Source organism: Rhinolophus sinicus, chromosome 13 (genome assembly GCF_057876585.1).
Source record: "Rhinolophus sinicus isolate RSI-liver-muscle chromosome 13, RSI-T2T, whole genome shotgun sequence".
NCBI classification, from domain to species: Eukaryota; Metazoa; Chordata; class Mammalia; order Chiroptera; family Rhinolophidae; genus Rhinolophus; species Rhinolophus sinicus.
Window position 1 is genome coordinate 15,377,284 of NC_142513.1, and position 17,065 is coordinate 15,394,348.

The 17,065-nt window shown below is 39.0% G+C and overlaps 1 protein-coding gene across 1 annotated transcript in view; it reads left to right on the top strand.

Annotated features, from left to right (window-relative positions):
• The window catches only part of ZHX3 (zinc fingers and homeoboxes 3), a 117,434-nt gene that overhangs the window by 35,866 nt on the left and 64,503 nt on the right, over positions 1-17,065 (top strand). Inside the window, 1 exon segment of the mRNA XM_088789126.1 lies at positions 12,620-12,736. The gene's annotated coding sequence lies outside the window, so the exon portion shown is untranslated.

The following is a 17,065-nucleotide window of genomic DNA, read 5'->3' on the forward strand; positions in this document are numbered from 1 at the left end:
TGGTGCCTGCCCTTTGTGCTCTTTAGGTGTGTCATCCCCAGAGGTGTCTGGGTGATGCTCCAGCTGGGTCTGAAGCTAGCCACTGGGCATACCAGCCCTGGGGCCTTCTTGGAGAAGCTTCACCACAGGCCAAGTTAAGCTCCAGCTTGTGCCCTGCCCAGGGCCACCTGGCATGAGCCACAAAGCAATCCAGAGATGGGCACAACCCACAGTGGGATTGGAGGTGCCTTTAGAGGCCAAGCCACAAATTGAGGCTGGCTCTTGCTAGTGCTGGGCTTAGGGCTGCTCAGCCAGAGGTATGGGACACACTGAAGTCAGATGTGCTTGTTTGGGTTCTGTGAACCTTTGAGAGATTTTTAGGACAGTCCGCAGCATGCGCCGAGGCAGGTTGTTTATGCAGATAAGCCACAGGATGCAGCTTGAGTGGGTCTGAAAGTTGGGTGGGGTGGGGTCGGGTCTCAGGGAACCAGGGCGAATGAACGGTGTTAGACAGGTTGATGGAGACTCAGGTATGGCAGCTGCCTGTGTTCACATGCCAGGACCGGGGAGAGCTCAACAAAGAAACAATGGCTTCCATCAACTCCTCCATCTGGGAGAAAGCTAGCCCTCCACCCCTCAGCCTGAAGCCAGATAATTCAGTTCCTCCTCGTATGTCCCTGATGCCTTTTGAGCTGCTGCCCCAGCACTGGAGCTCAGAGTGAATGACACCCTCTGAGAGTAAGGCCATGCACAGGCCCTTTCAGAGGAGTGCCTGTGATTGCAGCCACCCTAGTCTCACTCAGCCACAATCTCCACTTGTTTTCATAACCAAAGTTATGGGGACTTCTCTCCCTGGCACTGAAACCCTGAGCTGGGGAGCCTAGTGTGGGGCTGGGACTCCTTGCTCCTCTGGAGGTGGGGGTGGGGACTCAGCAGCCAAGATAACTCTCCAGATTTTTAATGGTCACACGTGGGTGTGGGACCAGCCCGTTTTGCATCTCTCCCCCTTCTACTAGTGTCGAAGTGGCTTCTTCTGTATGTCTTTAGTTGTAGGACTTCTGTTCAACTAGGCTTCGGCCAATTCTAAATAATAGTTTTCTGTAGTTTAGTTGTAATTTTGATATGGTCCTGAGAGGAGGTAAGCACAGCATTCCCTCCTCTGCCATCTTGACCAGGTTTTGGTGTCACTTTTCAATCTACTGTTTTTCTTGGTTTTCTGTTCACATTTATAAATGATGATCCCAATCAGTGGTTTTCAATCCTAAATGTGTATTAAAATATCTGGAAAGCATCTAAATACTAATTTCCCATCCCTCTATAAGTGCTGATTCAGTTGGATTGGGGTGGGGCCCAGGCAATTGGTATTTTTTAAACTTTATTTTTTACCACAATCCAGTTTTATTTTTATTTATTTTTATTGAGGTATAATTCATATATAACAGTTAGTTTCAGGTGTACAATATAATGATTTGATATTTGTATCTATTGCAAAATTATCACCATAGTAAGTCACCATGCAGTTATAAAGTTGTTTTTAGTTTTTTTTAAAAGATTTTATTGGGGAAGGGGAACAGGACTTTATTGGGGAACAGTGTGTGCTTCCAGGATTTTTCCAAGTCAAGTTGTTGTCCTTTCAATCTTAGTTATGGAAGGTGCAGCTCAGCTCCAGGTCCAGTTGCCGTTGTTAGTTGCAGGGGGCACAGCCCACCATCCCTTGCGGGAGTCGAACCAGCAACCTTGTGGTTGAGAGGACTCACTCTAACCAACTGAGCCATCCGGCTACCAAAGTTGTTTCTTTCTTGTGATAAGGACTTTTAAGATGTAATCTCTTAGCAACTTTCAAATATGCAATATAGTACTATTAACTATAGTCACCTTGCTAAACATTACATCTCTGTGACTTGTTTATTTTATAACTGGAAGTTTGTACCTTTTGACCCCCTTCAGCCATTTCACCCCCCTCCTCTAACTCTGGCAACCTGTCAGAGCTTCTTGTTTGTTTCTTTTTAGATTCCACAGGTAAGTCAGATCATACAGTGTTTGTCTTTCTCTGACTTATTTCACTTAGCATAATGCCTTCAAGGTCCATCCACGTTGTCACAAATGGCAAGATTTCATTCTTTTTTATGGCTGAGTAATGTTACTTTATACACACACACACACACACACACACACACACACACACACAGCACATTTTCTTTATTCTTCAGCCATCAATGGACACTTAGGTTGTTTCCATATTTTGGTTATTGTAAGTAATGATGCAATAAATATGGGGTTGTATATGAGGTCTGACAATTAAGTTCGAGAACTTGTTGCAATGATGTTGCTAACCTTTTTTATATCAGAGGGATTATTCATTATGAATTTGTACCAACTGGCCAAACAGTTAACCAAGTTTACTATTTGGAAGTGCTGAAAAGGCTACGTGATAAAGTTAGACGACCTGAACTTTTTGCAAACAATTCATGGCTCTTGCATCACGACAATGCACCAGCTCACACGGCACTGTCTGTGAGGGAGTTTTTAGCCAGTAAACAAATAAGTGTATTGGAACACCCTCCTTATTCACCTGATCTGACCCCCAAAGACTTCTTTCTTTACCTGAAGAGAAAGGAAATAGTGAAAGGAAGACATTTTGATGACATTCAGGACATCAAGGGTAATACAATGAAAGCTCTGATGGCCATTCCAGAAAAAGAGTTCCAGAATTACTTTGAAGGGTGGACTAGGCACTGGCATCAGTGCATAGCTTCCCAAGGGGAGTACTTCGAAGGTGACCATAGTGATATTCAGCAATGAGGCATGGAGCACTTTTTCTAGGATGGGTTCGCGAACTTAATTGTCTGACCTGGTGTATTTTTCTTTTTTAATTTATTGGGGTGACAATTGTTAGTAAAGGTATATCTTTTTGAGTTAGTGTTTTCTTTTCTTCCTTTTTTGTTTTTGGATAAATATCCAGAGGTGGAATTTTTCAAATGCTTTGAAGAACATCTATATTGTTTTCCATAGTGACTGCACCAATTTCCCTTCCCACCCAGCAGTGCACAAGGTTCTCCACATCCTCACCAGTCCTTGTTATTTCTTTTTGATAACATCATGCATAATACAACATAAGACCGGGTTGTATATTAATTTTTGCTCCAAAAGATGCAGAGCTGATTGTCTGGCTAGGTCTTATTTTCGGGGAAACACGGTAACAGGCTTGAGGCAATACCTCGTTGTGGTTTTGATTTGCATTTGCCCGATGATTAGTGATGTTGAGCATCTTTTCATGTACCTGTTGGCCGTTTGTATGTCAGTGGATATATTTTAAAAGCTCCCCAGATGATTCTGATATGTAACCTGAGTTGAGAATCTTGGTTGTGTGATGAGAGCGGTAAGTGTAGCAGATTTCCTGAGCACAAGTAGGAATTGTTTTTCCAGGAGTAAATTCAGAGTACAGGAGCCCTGCTCCTGCTCTACTAAGTTCCCTGGGTTCTGGGAGGATGTGTGCCTTGTCCTTTGAAGTGCTGTTTCTCCATCCACTAGTCTTGCCACTTATGTGGGTGGTCCCTACTGCCAACCCCCCACTTTCTTATAGAGAGCTATTCTTACACTTTCGCCTTTTTCAGAACACTGAAGGAGGCAGCTGTCACCCAGACCTTTAATTATCCTCCTGACAATCCCTGGACCACTTCCACTTCCATATCCAGCTTTCACTGTTGCTGAGTTTGGGTGTGTTTCCACCCAAGGTTCTCTTGGGAACACTCACATTTTTAGGAATCTCTGCTTTTGCTTGGTTCAAGTCGAAGGTTCTTCTATGTGGTTAGCACCGCCAACATTCAGGTCTGATGGCTTTTTTTTGCCAAGAATTCCTCACTATTCTTCTGATGGCATCTTTCCTGTTTATCCTGTGCTACTGTGGACTTATTCTTACTTTTATATTTTTATAACATATATTCTTACTGTTATAATAAATAATTGAATAGTCTTTTATATTTGTCATTTTAAGGAAGGGGAGAAGCACATTCAAATGACCCGTCATTTGTCATGAACCAGAAGTTCCCCAAACACTTTTTGGTTACCTCTGAAAAGTGTCAGATAGCCAAGGAATTTAGAAGACTGTTCATAGAAGAGGAACTACGAACACAAGTGGTTTAACCAAATGAAAAACTACTTATTCCATTAATAGAAAATGCATTTAAAGTTGTAAGATACCATTTTCACACATCAAATTAGCAAAGCGTGTGTTTTGCGGAGAGTTGTAGTGGGAGATGTGGTGGGAAACTTATGAGGGGTGGGGAGTGTGTATGTGAGAGACAGAGAAAGAGAATTTAATGCCGGTGAGGATGCAGTAGCTCAGACATTCTTACATACTGCCTGTGGATTGCAAATTGATAGAACTCTCAGTGCAGTTGGGCAGTATGGTCCTGAAAAATATTCATACTTTTTGACCTAGGGAGTCAAATACTGGCAGTCTATCCCATGGAAATAATCTTAGGTTAAGACAATAATTTATATGCAGAGATGTTTATTTCCATATTATAAAGGAAATAAAAACAAAAACAAAGTGAACGTGTTCAAGTGACTACACTAAGCAGCTATTAAATTATGGTGCATCTACGTAGCCAACAAAATTCTACAAACCAAATGAAGCTAGCAAAAATCAGTGTTTAGAGAGACTTTTAATGACAGAGGGGAAATGCTCATGGAGTTTTTAATGATGCTAAGTGATTAAAAAGACATATTCTAAAACATTTAAACAGAATATCAATTCTATAAGAAAAATGTATGTGCAAAGAAAAGTAAAAATTAACGGTAGTGATTGTTTTTATCAACTGGATTATGTGAGTTTTCCCCCCTATAGTCTTATATTCTTCTGTATTTTCCACATTTCTGCAATAAGTATATTATGATCGGGGGAAAATCAATATATTGTAATTGCCAAGCTGTCTCACAGAGAATAAAAATGGCCAATAATTGCATGAACATATTTAACCTCACTAATTATTTAAAAATGTGAAGAAAGCTGAGTGACATGGAAAATGTGTGTTACATATATTTAAGTGAGAAAAAAAATAACAATACATACACTATGATCCCAGTTTGTTAAACTTGTGTGTGCGGGCATGTGTGTGTATGTATCAAAATGTTGACAGTGCTTATCTCTGAGTGGTGGATATTTTTCAGATGTCTTTTAATTTTCTTCTTTATGCTTATGATTTGGATTATGTGAGTTTTCTCCCCTTATAATCTTATCTACTCTTCTGTATTTTCCAGTTTTCCTATAATGAATGTGTATTGCTCTTAAAATCATGGGAATTTTTTTCATACATTAAAAAATGGCAAATTACTTTTTCCACCCTCTATACTATACTTTCTACTCTTAAAACATACTTAAAATATTTAACTTGGATGTCAGAGTAAGAGAAATTTTAAGGAATTCTTTATGTAATTCAGTCTTAAGAATGAAATGAATACATTAATATAAATTTCTATAGTGCTTTAAAGATATTTATCTTTGTTTTGTCTAAAGAAGTATATTTGATTTCTTCAAACATTTTGCCTCTTTCTCAAAATATTAGGCACATAGGTGCAACATGATGGATAATTGCCTTTTTGCCCCTTCTTATAAAGACTTCTGAACTTCTTTATTTCTAAAAATTGAGATATAATTTACATGCAGCAAAATGTGCAGATTTTAAATGTATAGTTAGTTCAGTAAGTTTTAACAAATTTTTATACCCATATAAATACTACACCAATCAATACATAGAATAGTTTTGACTCCAGAAAAGTTCCCTTATGTTCCCTTCCTGTCAGTCTCCACCACCCAAAGGTAATCTCTGTTCTGATTTTTACCACCATACATTAATTTTGTTTTTTCTAGAACTTCATATAGACAGAATCATATAATATGTTCTTTTATGTCCAGCTTCTTTTGCTCAACATGATTTTGAAATTCATCCATATTGTGTGTATCAGAAACGTATTCTTTCTTTTTAATTGCCCAGTAGTATTCCATTGTATGAACCACCATTTGTTTATCCATTCTCATTCTGATAAACATGTAGGATGTGTCCAGGTTTGGACTATTTCAAAATCAGGGATGCTTAGTTTGGAGCTGTGTCATAAACCCCACCCAGCATGCCACCCTGCTCCTCTTTTCCTGTCTAGCAGTGCTTGCAAATCAGGCATTTGCCGACAGTTAAGGGCCTGTTTCCAGGAGCTTATAACTAAGACCACCACAAAGAGAGCTGAGAACAAAACTAAAGTGGGCCCCACCAAGTCCAGGACAGATGCCGCAGGAGTTTAGCTCCTGGATGCAAAGTGGCAGGCCTACAAATGAACAGGAAGCTCTTTTTACAGAAAGAAACAAAAGAAAGAAAAACTAAGCAGTGAAAGAGCTACGGGTGCCCAGCCAGGACAAGAGAGCTACTGATGTTAATAAACTGGAACCAAATCCCAGCAGGTGTTTGAGGACACTCAGAATGCTGAGTGCTGCCTACACTGGGAGTGGGGTGGGGGTGCTTCCTTACCCAGCTGGCCCTGCAGGGCCCATCGGGGCTCCTGCTAGAGCTTCTGGGGTACGGACTGCCAGGATGACCGGAAGCCGGTGCTCTGCGGCCCTGGCTCCTCTTCCGATAGAGGCTACATAAAAACCTGGGAAAAACTCCCCCTAGACTCAAGTGGCTGTCCTACCTTCAGCTATGCAGTGTATTCCCCAAGAGCAGAAATTGTGAATTCTGGGTTGGAGAAGTCCAGGATGTCTCTCTCTCTCTCTCTCTCTCTCTCTCTCTCTCTCTCTCTCTCTCTCTCTCTCACACACACACACACACTCACTCTCTCTGACAGAATAGAGCACAGCACCCTTCCCCCCCACTGCCACCTCATTCCTTGTAGACTGTATTTCCCTCTTGCCACCACCAGCCAAGCAGAAGAAGGTCTTTATCCCATTTCCTGGGGCACTGCCCCTTCATCCCACCTGTCCCCTGAATCTTGACACAGAGTTCACGGTGACTGCATGCAAACAGAGCTGAGGAAGTGTGGAGGGAGAGGTACACTTCTTCAGTTAGCTTGCTGAAAACACTCTTACACGATGGGAAATAGTGTGGACGCTGAAGACAGGGCCCTCATCAGGCGATGGCAGGGTTATAGAAGAGGGTGCCCTCTCCACCTGCCATATTATAAGGGCTTTCCAGTTCTGGAAGAATTCATGGCAAAACTCATGCCATGAGAGCGTCTACCACATGTCACACTGACCAGCTTTACGGACAACTGTCCTAAAAGGTACTCTGATGCTCGGCGGAGGGCTCAGCCAGCAAACAGTCCACTGGACTGTTTCTTCCCAGGACTGCTGTTGGCAGCTACCTTACTGCATCAGGGTCTTACCTGCTTAGCTTCTGGCCCCTTTTCTTGCCCAGGTCTGTTTCTTTCCTTGTCTCTTTTCCTTGCCCCCTTCAAGAGACTTTGTGGTTAAAAAAACAAAACAAATACAGACCTTCTAACTTTGCATTAGCGAGCATTCCTGCCAAGGCACTGACCCTGAGCACCTGCCAGAAGATATTTTTATTGTCTTTGGTTTCATTATAGATGATAAAAATACATGGAATTGGATTTCTTTTTCCTGGGATTTTGACTGTTCGTTGTTTATTTCAACACCAGATGGTATTTTCTTATTGAAGTTATTTATAAGCAGTTTGATTCTTAAAACGCTTTTTGATGTTGCTGGATCACCTTGCACCGAGAGTCTCACGTGATACATAGGTTGGGAGGAGGTCTGAGCTGGAGCTTTGAAAAGTTTCCACCAAACATGGGGACTGAAGCAATCACTGCCCCTCAGACTAATAATCTCCTGGTCTCAAAATGACTTTTAGTTTGGGGGAATATATAATTTCCTTGAAATTGCTAGTCTTAGAAAAAGCCACAGTTATTTTTCCTGGGTTACTTACGTTGTCTTCAGTTCTAATTTTGATGTGAGAGCAAAGAACAGATTGTGTCCAGCCAAGTTACATTTATAACTTCAAACAATTGTTCTCTCATAGAATAGCAAAAAAATGTATAGAAAAAAGGCCTTTAAAAGTCTTCTTCCCTTCCCTCCCAATTACAGTTGACACTTCAAGCTAACACTAAGAAGTGCGTTTGAGCACAGTATTTGGGAAAGTGGCTAGTGTGCCCTATCAATTTTGGGAAATGTGAACTATATGAAGAGAATTCATGATACCATTCTATGAAGTCTGTTCAACAAGTTACTCTTTCCAGTGAACATATAAGGCTCATGAGTATCAATTCCTTTACTAGGAACTGAAGATGATAAAAATCCTTGGGTTCTGACCTTTTCCATAGATAAAAGCAAAGAGTAAGACCCTGAATAATTGACACTCGAATATAAATATTGGACTCTCCATGGCAAGTGTAAACTTCATATTTGTGAATTACGCCTGGGTGTTTGTAGATTACCACAGAGATATACACAACTAAAAGAAGTTATTGCATTACTTTATCAAGTACATTTTAAGATAACTTAAAATTACGCCATGGAATGGAAAGCTATCCCATGTTCATGGTTTGGAAGACTTGATATTATAAAGATGGCAATATTACCCAAAGCAATCTACAGATTCACTGTAATCGCTACCAAAATCCTGGCAGCCTCTTTTGCAGAAATGGAAAAGTTGATCCTAAAATCCACATGGAATTGTAAGGAACTCTGAATAGTAAAAACAGTCTTGAAAAATAATGCTGGAGGACTCATGTTTCCCAATTTTAAAAAGCTACAATAATCAAAGTAGTGTGGTACTGGCATAAAAATAGACATATGGATTAATGGAATGGAATTGAGAGTCTAGAAATAAACCCACACATCTAAGCAATTGATTTTTGACAAGGATGTCAAGACCATTTAATGGCGGAAAGGACAATTTCTTTAACAAATGGTACTGGGACAACTAGATATCCACATACAAAAGGGTAAAGTTAGAGCCAATCTCACACCATATACTAAAATTAACTCAAAATGGATCAATTGTAAGACCCAAAACTCCTAGAAGAAAACATAAGCCTAAATATTCATGACCTTGGATTTGGTAATGGACTCTTAGAAATGACCTCAAAGGCACAAGCAACAACAGCAATAAAAATAGATCAGTTGGACTTCATCAAAGTTTAAAATTCTTGTGCAGCAAAGGACACTATTTAAAAAATGGAAAGGCAATCTACAGAATGGGAGAAAGTGATTTTCAAATCTGATAAGGGCCCAGTATTCATAATATATATATTTTTAAAAACTCTTACAACTCAAAGACAGAAGGCAAACAACCCAATTAAAATATAGGCAAAGACTTGATTGGACATTTCTCTAAAGGAGATATGCGTATACAAATAGGCAACAAACATGAAAATATGCTCAGCATCATTGGTCGTAAGGAAATGCAAATCAGAAATGCTGTGCGATACCACCTCACGCCCACAGGATGGCTATAATTTTAAAACACTCAAACAAACAGAACATAAAAAGTGTTGGTGAGGATGTAGAAAAATTGGAACCCTCTTGCTTTGTTGGTGAGAATGTAAAATGCCGTAGTCACTGTAAAATAGTTTGGCAATTCCTCAAAAACTTGAATATTGAATTACCGTATGTTGCAGCACTTCTATGTCTATACCCAAAATAATTGAAGACAGGTATTCAAACAAATACTTGTACACCGCTGTTCATTGCAGCACTATTCACAGTTGCCAAAAGGTGGAAAACACCCAAATGTCCATCAGTGGCTGAGTGGATGGACAAAATGTGATGTATCCATACAATGGAATATTTTTCAGCCGTCAAAGGAAAGAAGTAAAAAAAAGGGGGGGGGGGGATGAAGTATTGATACATGCTACAACGTAGAAAAACTTCAGAACATCATGCCAAGTAAAAGAAGGTTGACACAAAAGGTCACATATTGTATGATTGCATTTACACGAAATATCCAAAATGGTAAATCCATAGAGACAATAAAACATATTAGTGGTTTGCCAGGGGCTAGAGCAGGGGAATGATAGTGACTGCTTTAATGAGGTCAAGATTTCAGTATGGGGTGACTGAAACGGTTTGGAACTAGGTAGAGGTGACAGTTACACAACATTGTGAATGTACTAAATGCCACTGAATTGTATCCTTTAAAATGGTTAATTTTATGTGATGTGAATTTCACCTCAGTTTTAAAAAATTACATCATCTAGTTTTTGTGACATCATAAATAACTGTGGTTTTGTTGTCATAGTTACCTGTGACTGTTGGAACCCATGTGCTTTGTAGCATTAATTCATTGGGAAAGTTCTTTGCGCCTGTGGGCAGGAAAACTCGAAGATGGATGATCCCAAGTGGGTTTCTTTCTTAAATAACAATTAAGGAATATAGTTTTGCTTTTTCATCTTGATAGTGTAGAAGCTGGTACGACTTCTACCTTAAATGGGTTATTTTAAAATATGATCTAGACTGATATTGGTTGGTTTCTTTTAATTTGAAAAAGCCTGTTTTAAATAACTTCATATTATTTGGAGATGGAGCAGCGTTTAGTTTCATGAAAATTAATAGTAATTTTTAAAGAATCTAGGATATACCTATGGAATTGCAGTAAGTTTTTTTGATGGTTTGCTATGTTGCACTGTTAGAGATTTTTGTGACACTTTCTAGAACCACTACAAGTGCTTTTTATTGACAATGGAATTGGTGTCAGGAATAAAAATTCGGTTTAGATCAGTCAAGCAAGTTTGTGCAAAAACTGAAAACCTTCGTTTCTTAATTTTATCTTATACCTGTTTTGTTTTTTGAAGGAGGGACTTTAGGTTCGATTCTGGCTAAAGATCTGAGACTGAGAAGTGCTTCATAAAGGTAGAAGTGATTTGCCAATGACCAGGAAGCTTTTCTTTATGAATGAAGTTCATGTTTCTGCCCCTGTGTTATATGTGGACTTGTTTTTCCAGCAGGTGTTATCTATGCTAGTTTTCTTGCACACTCCCTCCTGGTTCCTCTTGTGATCCAAAATATGCCGTCCAGGCTGAGAGTTTGTAGACATGAAGCAAACAAAGCAAACGGGTTCGTAGTGGAGTGAACCTACAGCTTTGCCATTGTTAATGTGCCGGTCAATCGACCTGGAGAGTAAAGGAAGAAATGCCTTGCTTGAGTGAGGATCTTGTGATTTGAAAGTTAGAAGGAATCTGGAAAGCATAGCCAAATATCTGGAATAAATATACTAAGCTGAAGTAGTGGGTGAACGTGAGCGAGTGTTCAGTTTAAAGTACTTATTGCCTCCGACTTCTGTAAAATTAAGATTTCCTTTTTGTGATGTGCACTGGATAATTTTTTAAAATAAGAAAAGGTCAGTTTTTAAGTTGTGAAGAATTAAAAGTCAAGCTTTTCGGTAAAGTATTAACTAGGGAAATTTTCCAACAAGGGTTAATTTTACTAGACACTGAGCTACTTACTATCCCATGACAGAAGAAAGTGCAGCAGTAAGTGGATGAGACCAGCTTGCTGCAAGATTCCATTTGCCCAGAACCCCTGCGTACATTTCCTCGCATGATTTACTTAACCTTTCTGTGCGTTGGTTTCCTCACCTGGGCAATTAGAATAATAGACTCTACCTCACAGGGTTGTTATAAAGATTGAATTAGTTAATTAATGTAGTTAAAGCTTAGAACAGTGGCTGACAGAGTCAAAGCTGGCTGTGTCTATATTAAAGACATAGGAATGCTGGTGAGAGATAACTCGGAGGTGCTTTGATGAAGGGTGCGTTTCTGAAGGGCACACCTGTTCACTTTCACAGATGCTCCTAGTCCCCACCCTTTCTAGTGTACTGATGCACTGTTCTGTCTGAGGTTCTGAGCCCTCTGGTACACTCTCTTTAGGGCCATTGTACTGCTAATGGGAGTCTCAGCCAAGCAGAATGCTTTGAGAAAGAAGTAAAGAATTCAAAAGCAGTGGTTTTTCAACTGCTTCACAAGTAATTTTAAGATCTCATGAAGCATCTCTGGTGGTTTGTTGAAAGCATAATTACTGTCTCATTCATTCACCAGGAGTTACTGTGTGCCCATCATTGGCACTGGGCAGAAGGGCACGACATAGGAGTAAGGGTCAGAGACAGAGGTGAAGATAGCATTGTTCTTTGGCCTGGAACTCACAGCCTAGACCACTTTTGGTACCCCTAGAATCCATGCCAGGCAGCCCCAGGGCTTAGAATAGAAGAGCTTCAGAAAATAGCTCCTCCTTAATGGTGTGCATCCTCGAAGCTGTGTGTTACGTACCCATCAGTTAGTGTATCGTTTCTGCTCAGGCATCTCAAACTTAGCTAGGAGAGAGAGGGAGCTCACCGGTGGGAAGAGTGTTAAAGATTTTAATGAATCATCTTGCTCTGATCTATTATCGGAGACAACTGAGTTGGCTTTATTTCCATTTAATTTTTCAGTTTCTACTAGCATTTTTAATAGTTTTAAATTGCTAGTTTGTGTTTTAATGACTTCTTTTTACTCTCCCCACCCCCTTCGCTTTGCTATTTGTGTATAGTTCTGGTGAAAATGAATGAGGAAAGGAGATTGATGAGATTGGATAACTCAGCTTCCTAGAATATACTTTACCCTTTTCTCCGTAAGTGATGATATGCTGCTTCTTTTATAGGACTGAATTGCAACTGCAGAAGCAACAAGTGAACCTTTAAAGATGCGTACAGGGCTGCATAGAGTGAAGAGAGAAACTGGAGAAACCAATGAAGTGAAGAAGAAGTATGTTTCCCAGGTAAATAGCATGCTTCTGAATTTTAGCAAGTTTCTTGTCATAACAATTACCATATCTTCGTAATGCCTGACTCTTTGAGCCATATTTAGTTTTTGTATTGCTGTTAAACATTCTTTATTCTCCTCTCTGTTTTTATTGCGGAGCGCTTTGATTAAATGATTCTTTTTTGGATTAATCTAAAAATCTGCATTAAATATGCAACTTAGGAGATTTCTTAGATCCTTTGATAGGAACCTGTTATACGTTAGGTTGACCGTTCACTATTATAAAAGTAGGATTGTCTGTTGGGTCTGTGATGTGCCATTTACTACAAGTCAGCTTTTAGTCGGAGTGCAAAACTTACACTTCTGCTTAATTAAATGACTGACTTGAAAAATTAGAACACTAATTTGAATATCAATGTACACTAATTTGAATATCAGTTTTCCAAGGTATGTTCTACAAGATATGTGACCCTGCCCTCAGGAATAGGAAACATTTTTCAATGCTAAATTTAATACTCAAGACAAAGCAGACTGGCAACTAATCAATGTAAATAGACAGTCTTTACTTGATGTGCCCTAGTAAAGTTTTACTTATTTATTTGAGTTGGGAACTCAGTTTAGTCTTAGCCACTCGCAAGCTTAGACTTTGGGGGTTTTTGGGGTTGTCGTTAAAGTTTTTTAAATAAGGCAAATCTATTACATTACTTTTCATTATAAGTAAGAGCCTTTCTCCATCCAGTATGCTGAGTAGAAATTTCTGGAAAGAAATGAGAGGAAATGGAGTTAGAGTCATCTGTGGTATATAGTGCTGGAAGTTCTCTACACAGCTTCCCAGCAGACAAGGCCACCTCACTCCTTCTCCACAAGCCTGGGCCACCCAGCCCATGGGAATTTTCCCACAATTGTCGCTTCTGGAACTTCCCTCCTCATGGTCGATTGCAGCAGGGCCACTTATTGTTTGAATATGATATATTCCAGCTTGCTCATTCTTCAACTTTGAGTCATCAGGTTCAGTAAAAACTATTTAGTGGCCTTGTGTATCAATCATCTAAACTGAAAATGGCATAAGACAAGTTTATTTATAAGTAAACTCATACACACATTTTTTAATGCTCGTCTTCACACTGACTCCTGCCTCAAATCTCCTCACACGTAGCCACATGGTTCCTGCCATCCTCCTTCTTCAGGTTTCTGCTGTGGGGGCAAAGGTAATGGGAAGGGCAAAGCCAAATTGGAATCACCAGGAATTTTCTGTATGTCAGTCTCTGTACCTACTACAACTTGGCAACACTGAGCCATCTTTTCCACCTCTAGCTTACCTCATTTCTCCCACTCCACTCCTACATATTAAATATGATGTTCTATTTATTATCGACACATCATGCTTCTTCTGTTTCACCTTTAGGATTTAAAAAAAAATTTTCACTTTTAAAGGGACATACTATTTGACTCAGCAGTTGCATTTCTAGAAATTGTATAACCTCAGACAAGTATGCAGGTAATCCTGTACCACCTCAGCCTCTATTAAATCCTCGTGCATGCTTTCTATTTCAGTAGCACTTGGACAGAGACTAATTATCTCTTGCTGCCATTATTTTGTTGTGGCCATGGGTCATGTCTCCTTCTAATAACTTGGGCAACTGCTCACTTCTTTGCCTAAACTGCGGCGGACTAGAGACATTTGTGCAGTAGCTACCTACGGTATATTCCCTTTCAGGTTTCTTCTTTTGAACTCCTGTTCCCTTACAGCAATCTTTCTCTTCCCATTTGCGAATATCGCAAATGGTTACACTTTTTGCATTACATATTTCGATATTTAAATGACTAAACATGTAGTGGTGGTATTTCTACCTGGCTGTACATTAGAATAACCTCAAAAGCTTTATAAAATACTAATACCTGGTCCCACTCCCAGAAGATTCTGAGGCAATTTTTCTGGGGTGAGGTGTAGGTATCAGCATTTTAAAAAGCTGCGTGGGTGATTTTCATATGTGGTCAAGTTGGAGGACTAGAAATACTATTGATTTTTCTATATTGGTGATGACTCTGGTCACTTTAAACGCATCATAACCGTTTACGTGATTCCTTCGGGTTTATAAGTATACAGTAGTGTTACGTATAAAAACATTTTTCCTCTTCCTTTACCGTATTTGTATTTCTTATTCATTTTCATGTTTCTTTGTATTGGAAGGAACTTCTGATACTATATTAACTAACAGTGATAAAATGCTTCTTCGTTTTGTGCCGGTTTTTAATGACTGCATGGCTCACTTATTTGTCAAAGCATATTGGCAGTTAATTTTAAATAAATACTTTAATAATGTAAGAAAGTATACCTTTATTATTAGTTTTAGAATTTTTAAATTAAGACTAGGTGTTGAATTTTAACAAATGAATTTTTGGTGTCTGTTGACATGACACTATTAAAAATTTCAACCTATTTCTAGATTCTGTTTACTATTATTTTCTTTTAAATTTTTGAGCATGAATTCTAAGTAAGCTTTGTCTATAGTTTTCTCTTTTCATTTTCTTTAGCCAGTTTTTTTTAATAAATAATATATTTTATTTATTTATTTTTTTAAAGATTTTATTGGGGAAGGGGAACAGGACTTTATTGGGGAACAGTGTGTACTTCCAGGACTTTTTCCAAGTCAAGTTGTTGTCGTTTCAATCTTAGTTATAGAGGGCACAGCTCAGCTCCAGGTCCAGTTGCCATTGTTAGTTGCAGGGGGCGCAGCTCACCCGGCAACCTTGTGGTTGAGAGTACACGCTCCAACCAACTGAGCTATCTGGGAGCTCAGCGGGAGCTCAAGGTGCCGTGTTCAATCTTAGTTGCAGGTGCAGCCCACCATCTCTTGTGGGAGTCGAGGAATTGAACCAGCAACCTTGTGGTTGAGAGCCCACTGGTCCTTGTGGGAATCGAATCAGCAGCCTTCAGCGTTAGGAGCACGGAGCTCCAACCGCCTGAGCCACCAGGCCGGCCCTCTTTAGCCAGTTTTAGGAGCAGGTTAGTAGAATAAACTAGTAACCTATATCTTGACCTATTTTAGGCATGATTTTTATGATGTGAATTGTTTGTTTCTGGAAAGTTTGAAAGGATTCACTAACAAACAATCAGAGACTTGTTTTTGTGGGGGTATAGTGTTTTTTTTGGTTTTTTTTTAAAGATGTTGGTCTAGTTGGGTATTTTATTTTACCAATGTTATAATTTTACATTTTTAATAGAAAATCCATCTATTTAATTTTATCCAAATTTATTAACACATACATAGTATTCCCCTACAATTTTATTGCCTCTTTTTATTTTATTTTTTTAAATTAAAGTTTGTTGGAGTGACAATTGTCAGTAAAGTTACATAGGTTTCAGGTGTACAATTCTGTGTACAATCCTTGTATATTTGATCCCATATATTTGATCCCTTTTACCCTCATCTACTAACCCCATCCCCACTTACCCGCTGGTAACCACTAAACTACTGTCTGTGTCTATGAGTTTTTGTTTCTTCATTTGTTTGTCTTGTTCTTTTGTTGTTTTCAGTTTTATATCCCACATATCAGTGAAATCATGGTTCTCGACTTTTTTCTATCTGACTTATTTCACTTAGCATAATAATCTCAAGATCCATCCATGTTTTCGCAAATGGCACTATTTCATCTTTTCTTATGGCAGAATAGTATTCCATTGTGTATATGTACCACAATCTTCTTTATCCAATCATCTATTGAAGGACACTTTGGTTGTTTCCATGTCTTGGCCAATGTAAATAAAGCTGCAGTGAACATCAGAGCACATATATCTTTATGGATAAAGGTTTTCAGATATTTTGGGTAGATACCCAGGAGAGGGATTGCTGGGTCATATGGTAATTCTATTTTTAAATTTTTATTATTTTATTATTGCCTCTTTTAATGTCCTATTTTTCCAACTACATTTCCTTCTTTTTTGTAATTAAATTTACCAGTACCATCACTTTTAGTCTCTTCACAAAAACTTTTAATTGAAATACAAAACTTTAAAAGGACCAAAGGAGGTTGTGAAAAGTTAGTTTCCCATTCCTGTTCCTCAGGCAATCCGTTCCTCTTTCATAGGCAGCACCTCCTGCCAATTCCTTTTCTTGTGGCCCTTCCAAAATATTTTGGTTTTTGCTTTCAAATATCTAATTCCTTTCTTTTTAAAAAAAGTTCCTCTAGGTTTCTTTCCTTCTTTCTCTCTCTCTCTCTCTCTCTCTCTCTCTCTCTCTCTCTCTCTCTCTCTCTCTTTCTTTTTGTCGTTTGTTTCTCAAGATTATTTGCTGCATGTTTAGGTTTTGTTTTTTTGACAATACTTAAAGCAATGCTTGTCCTC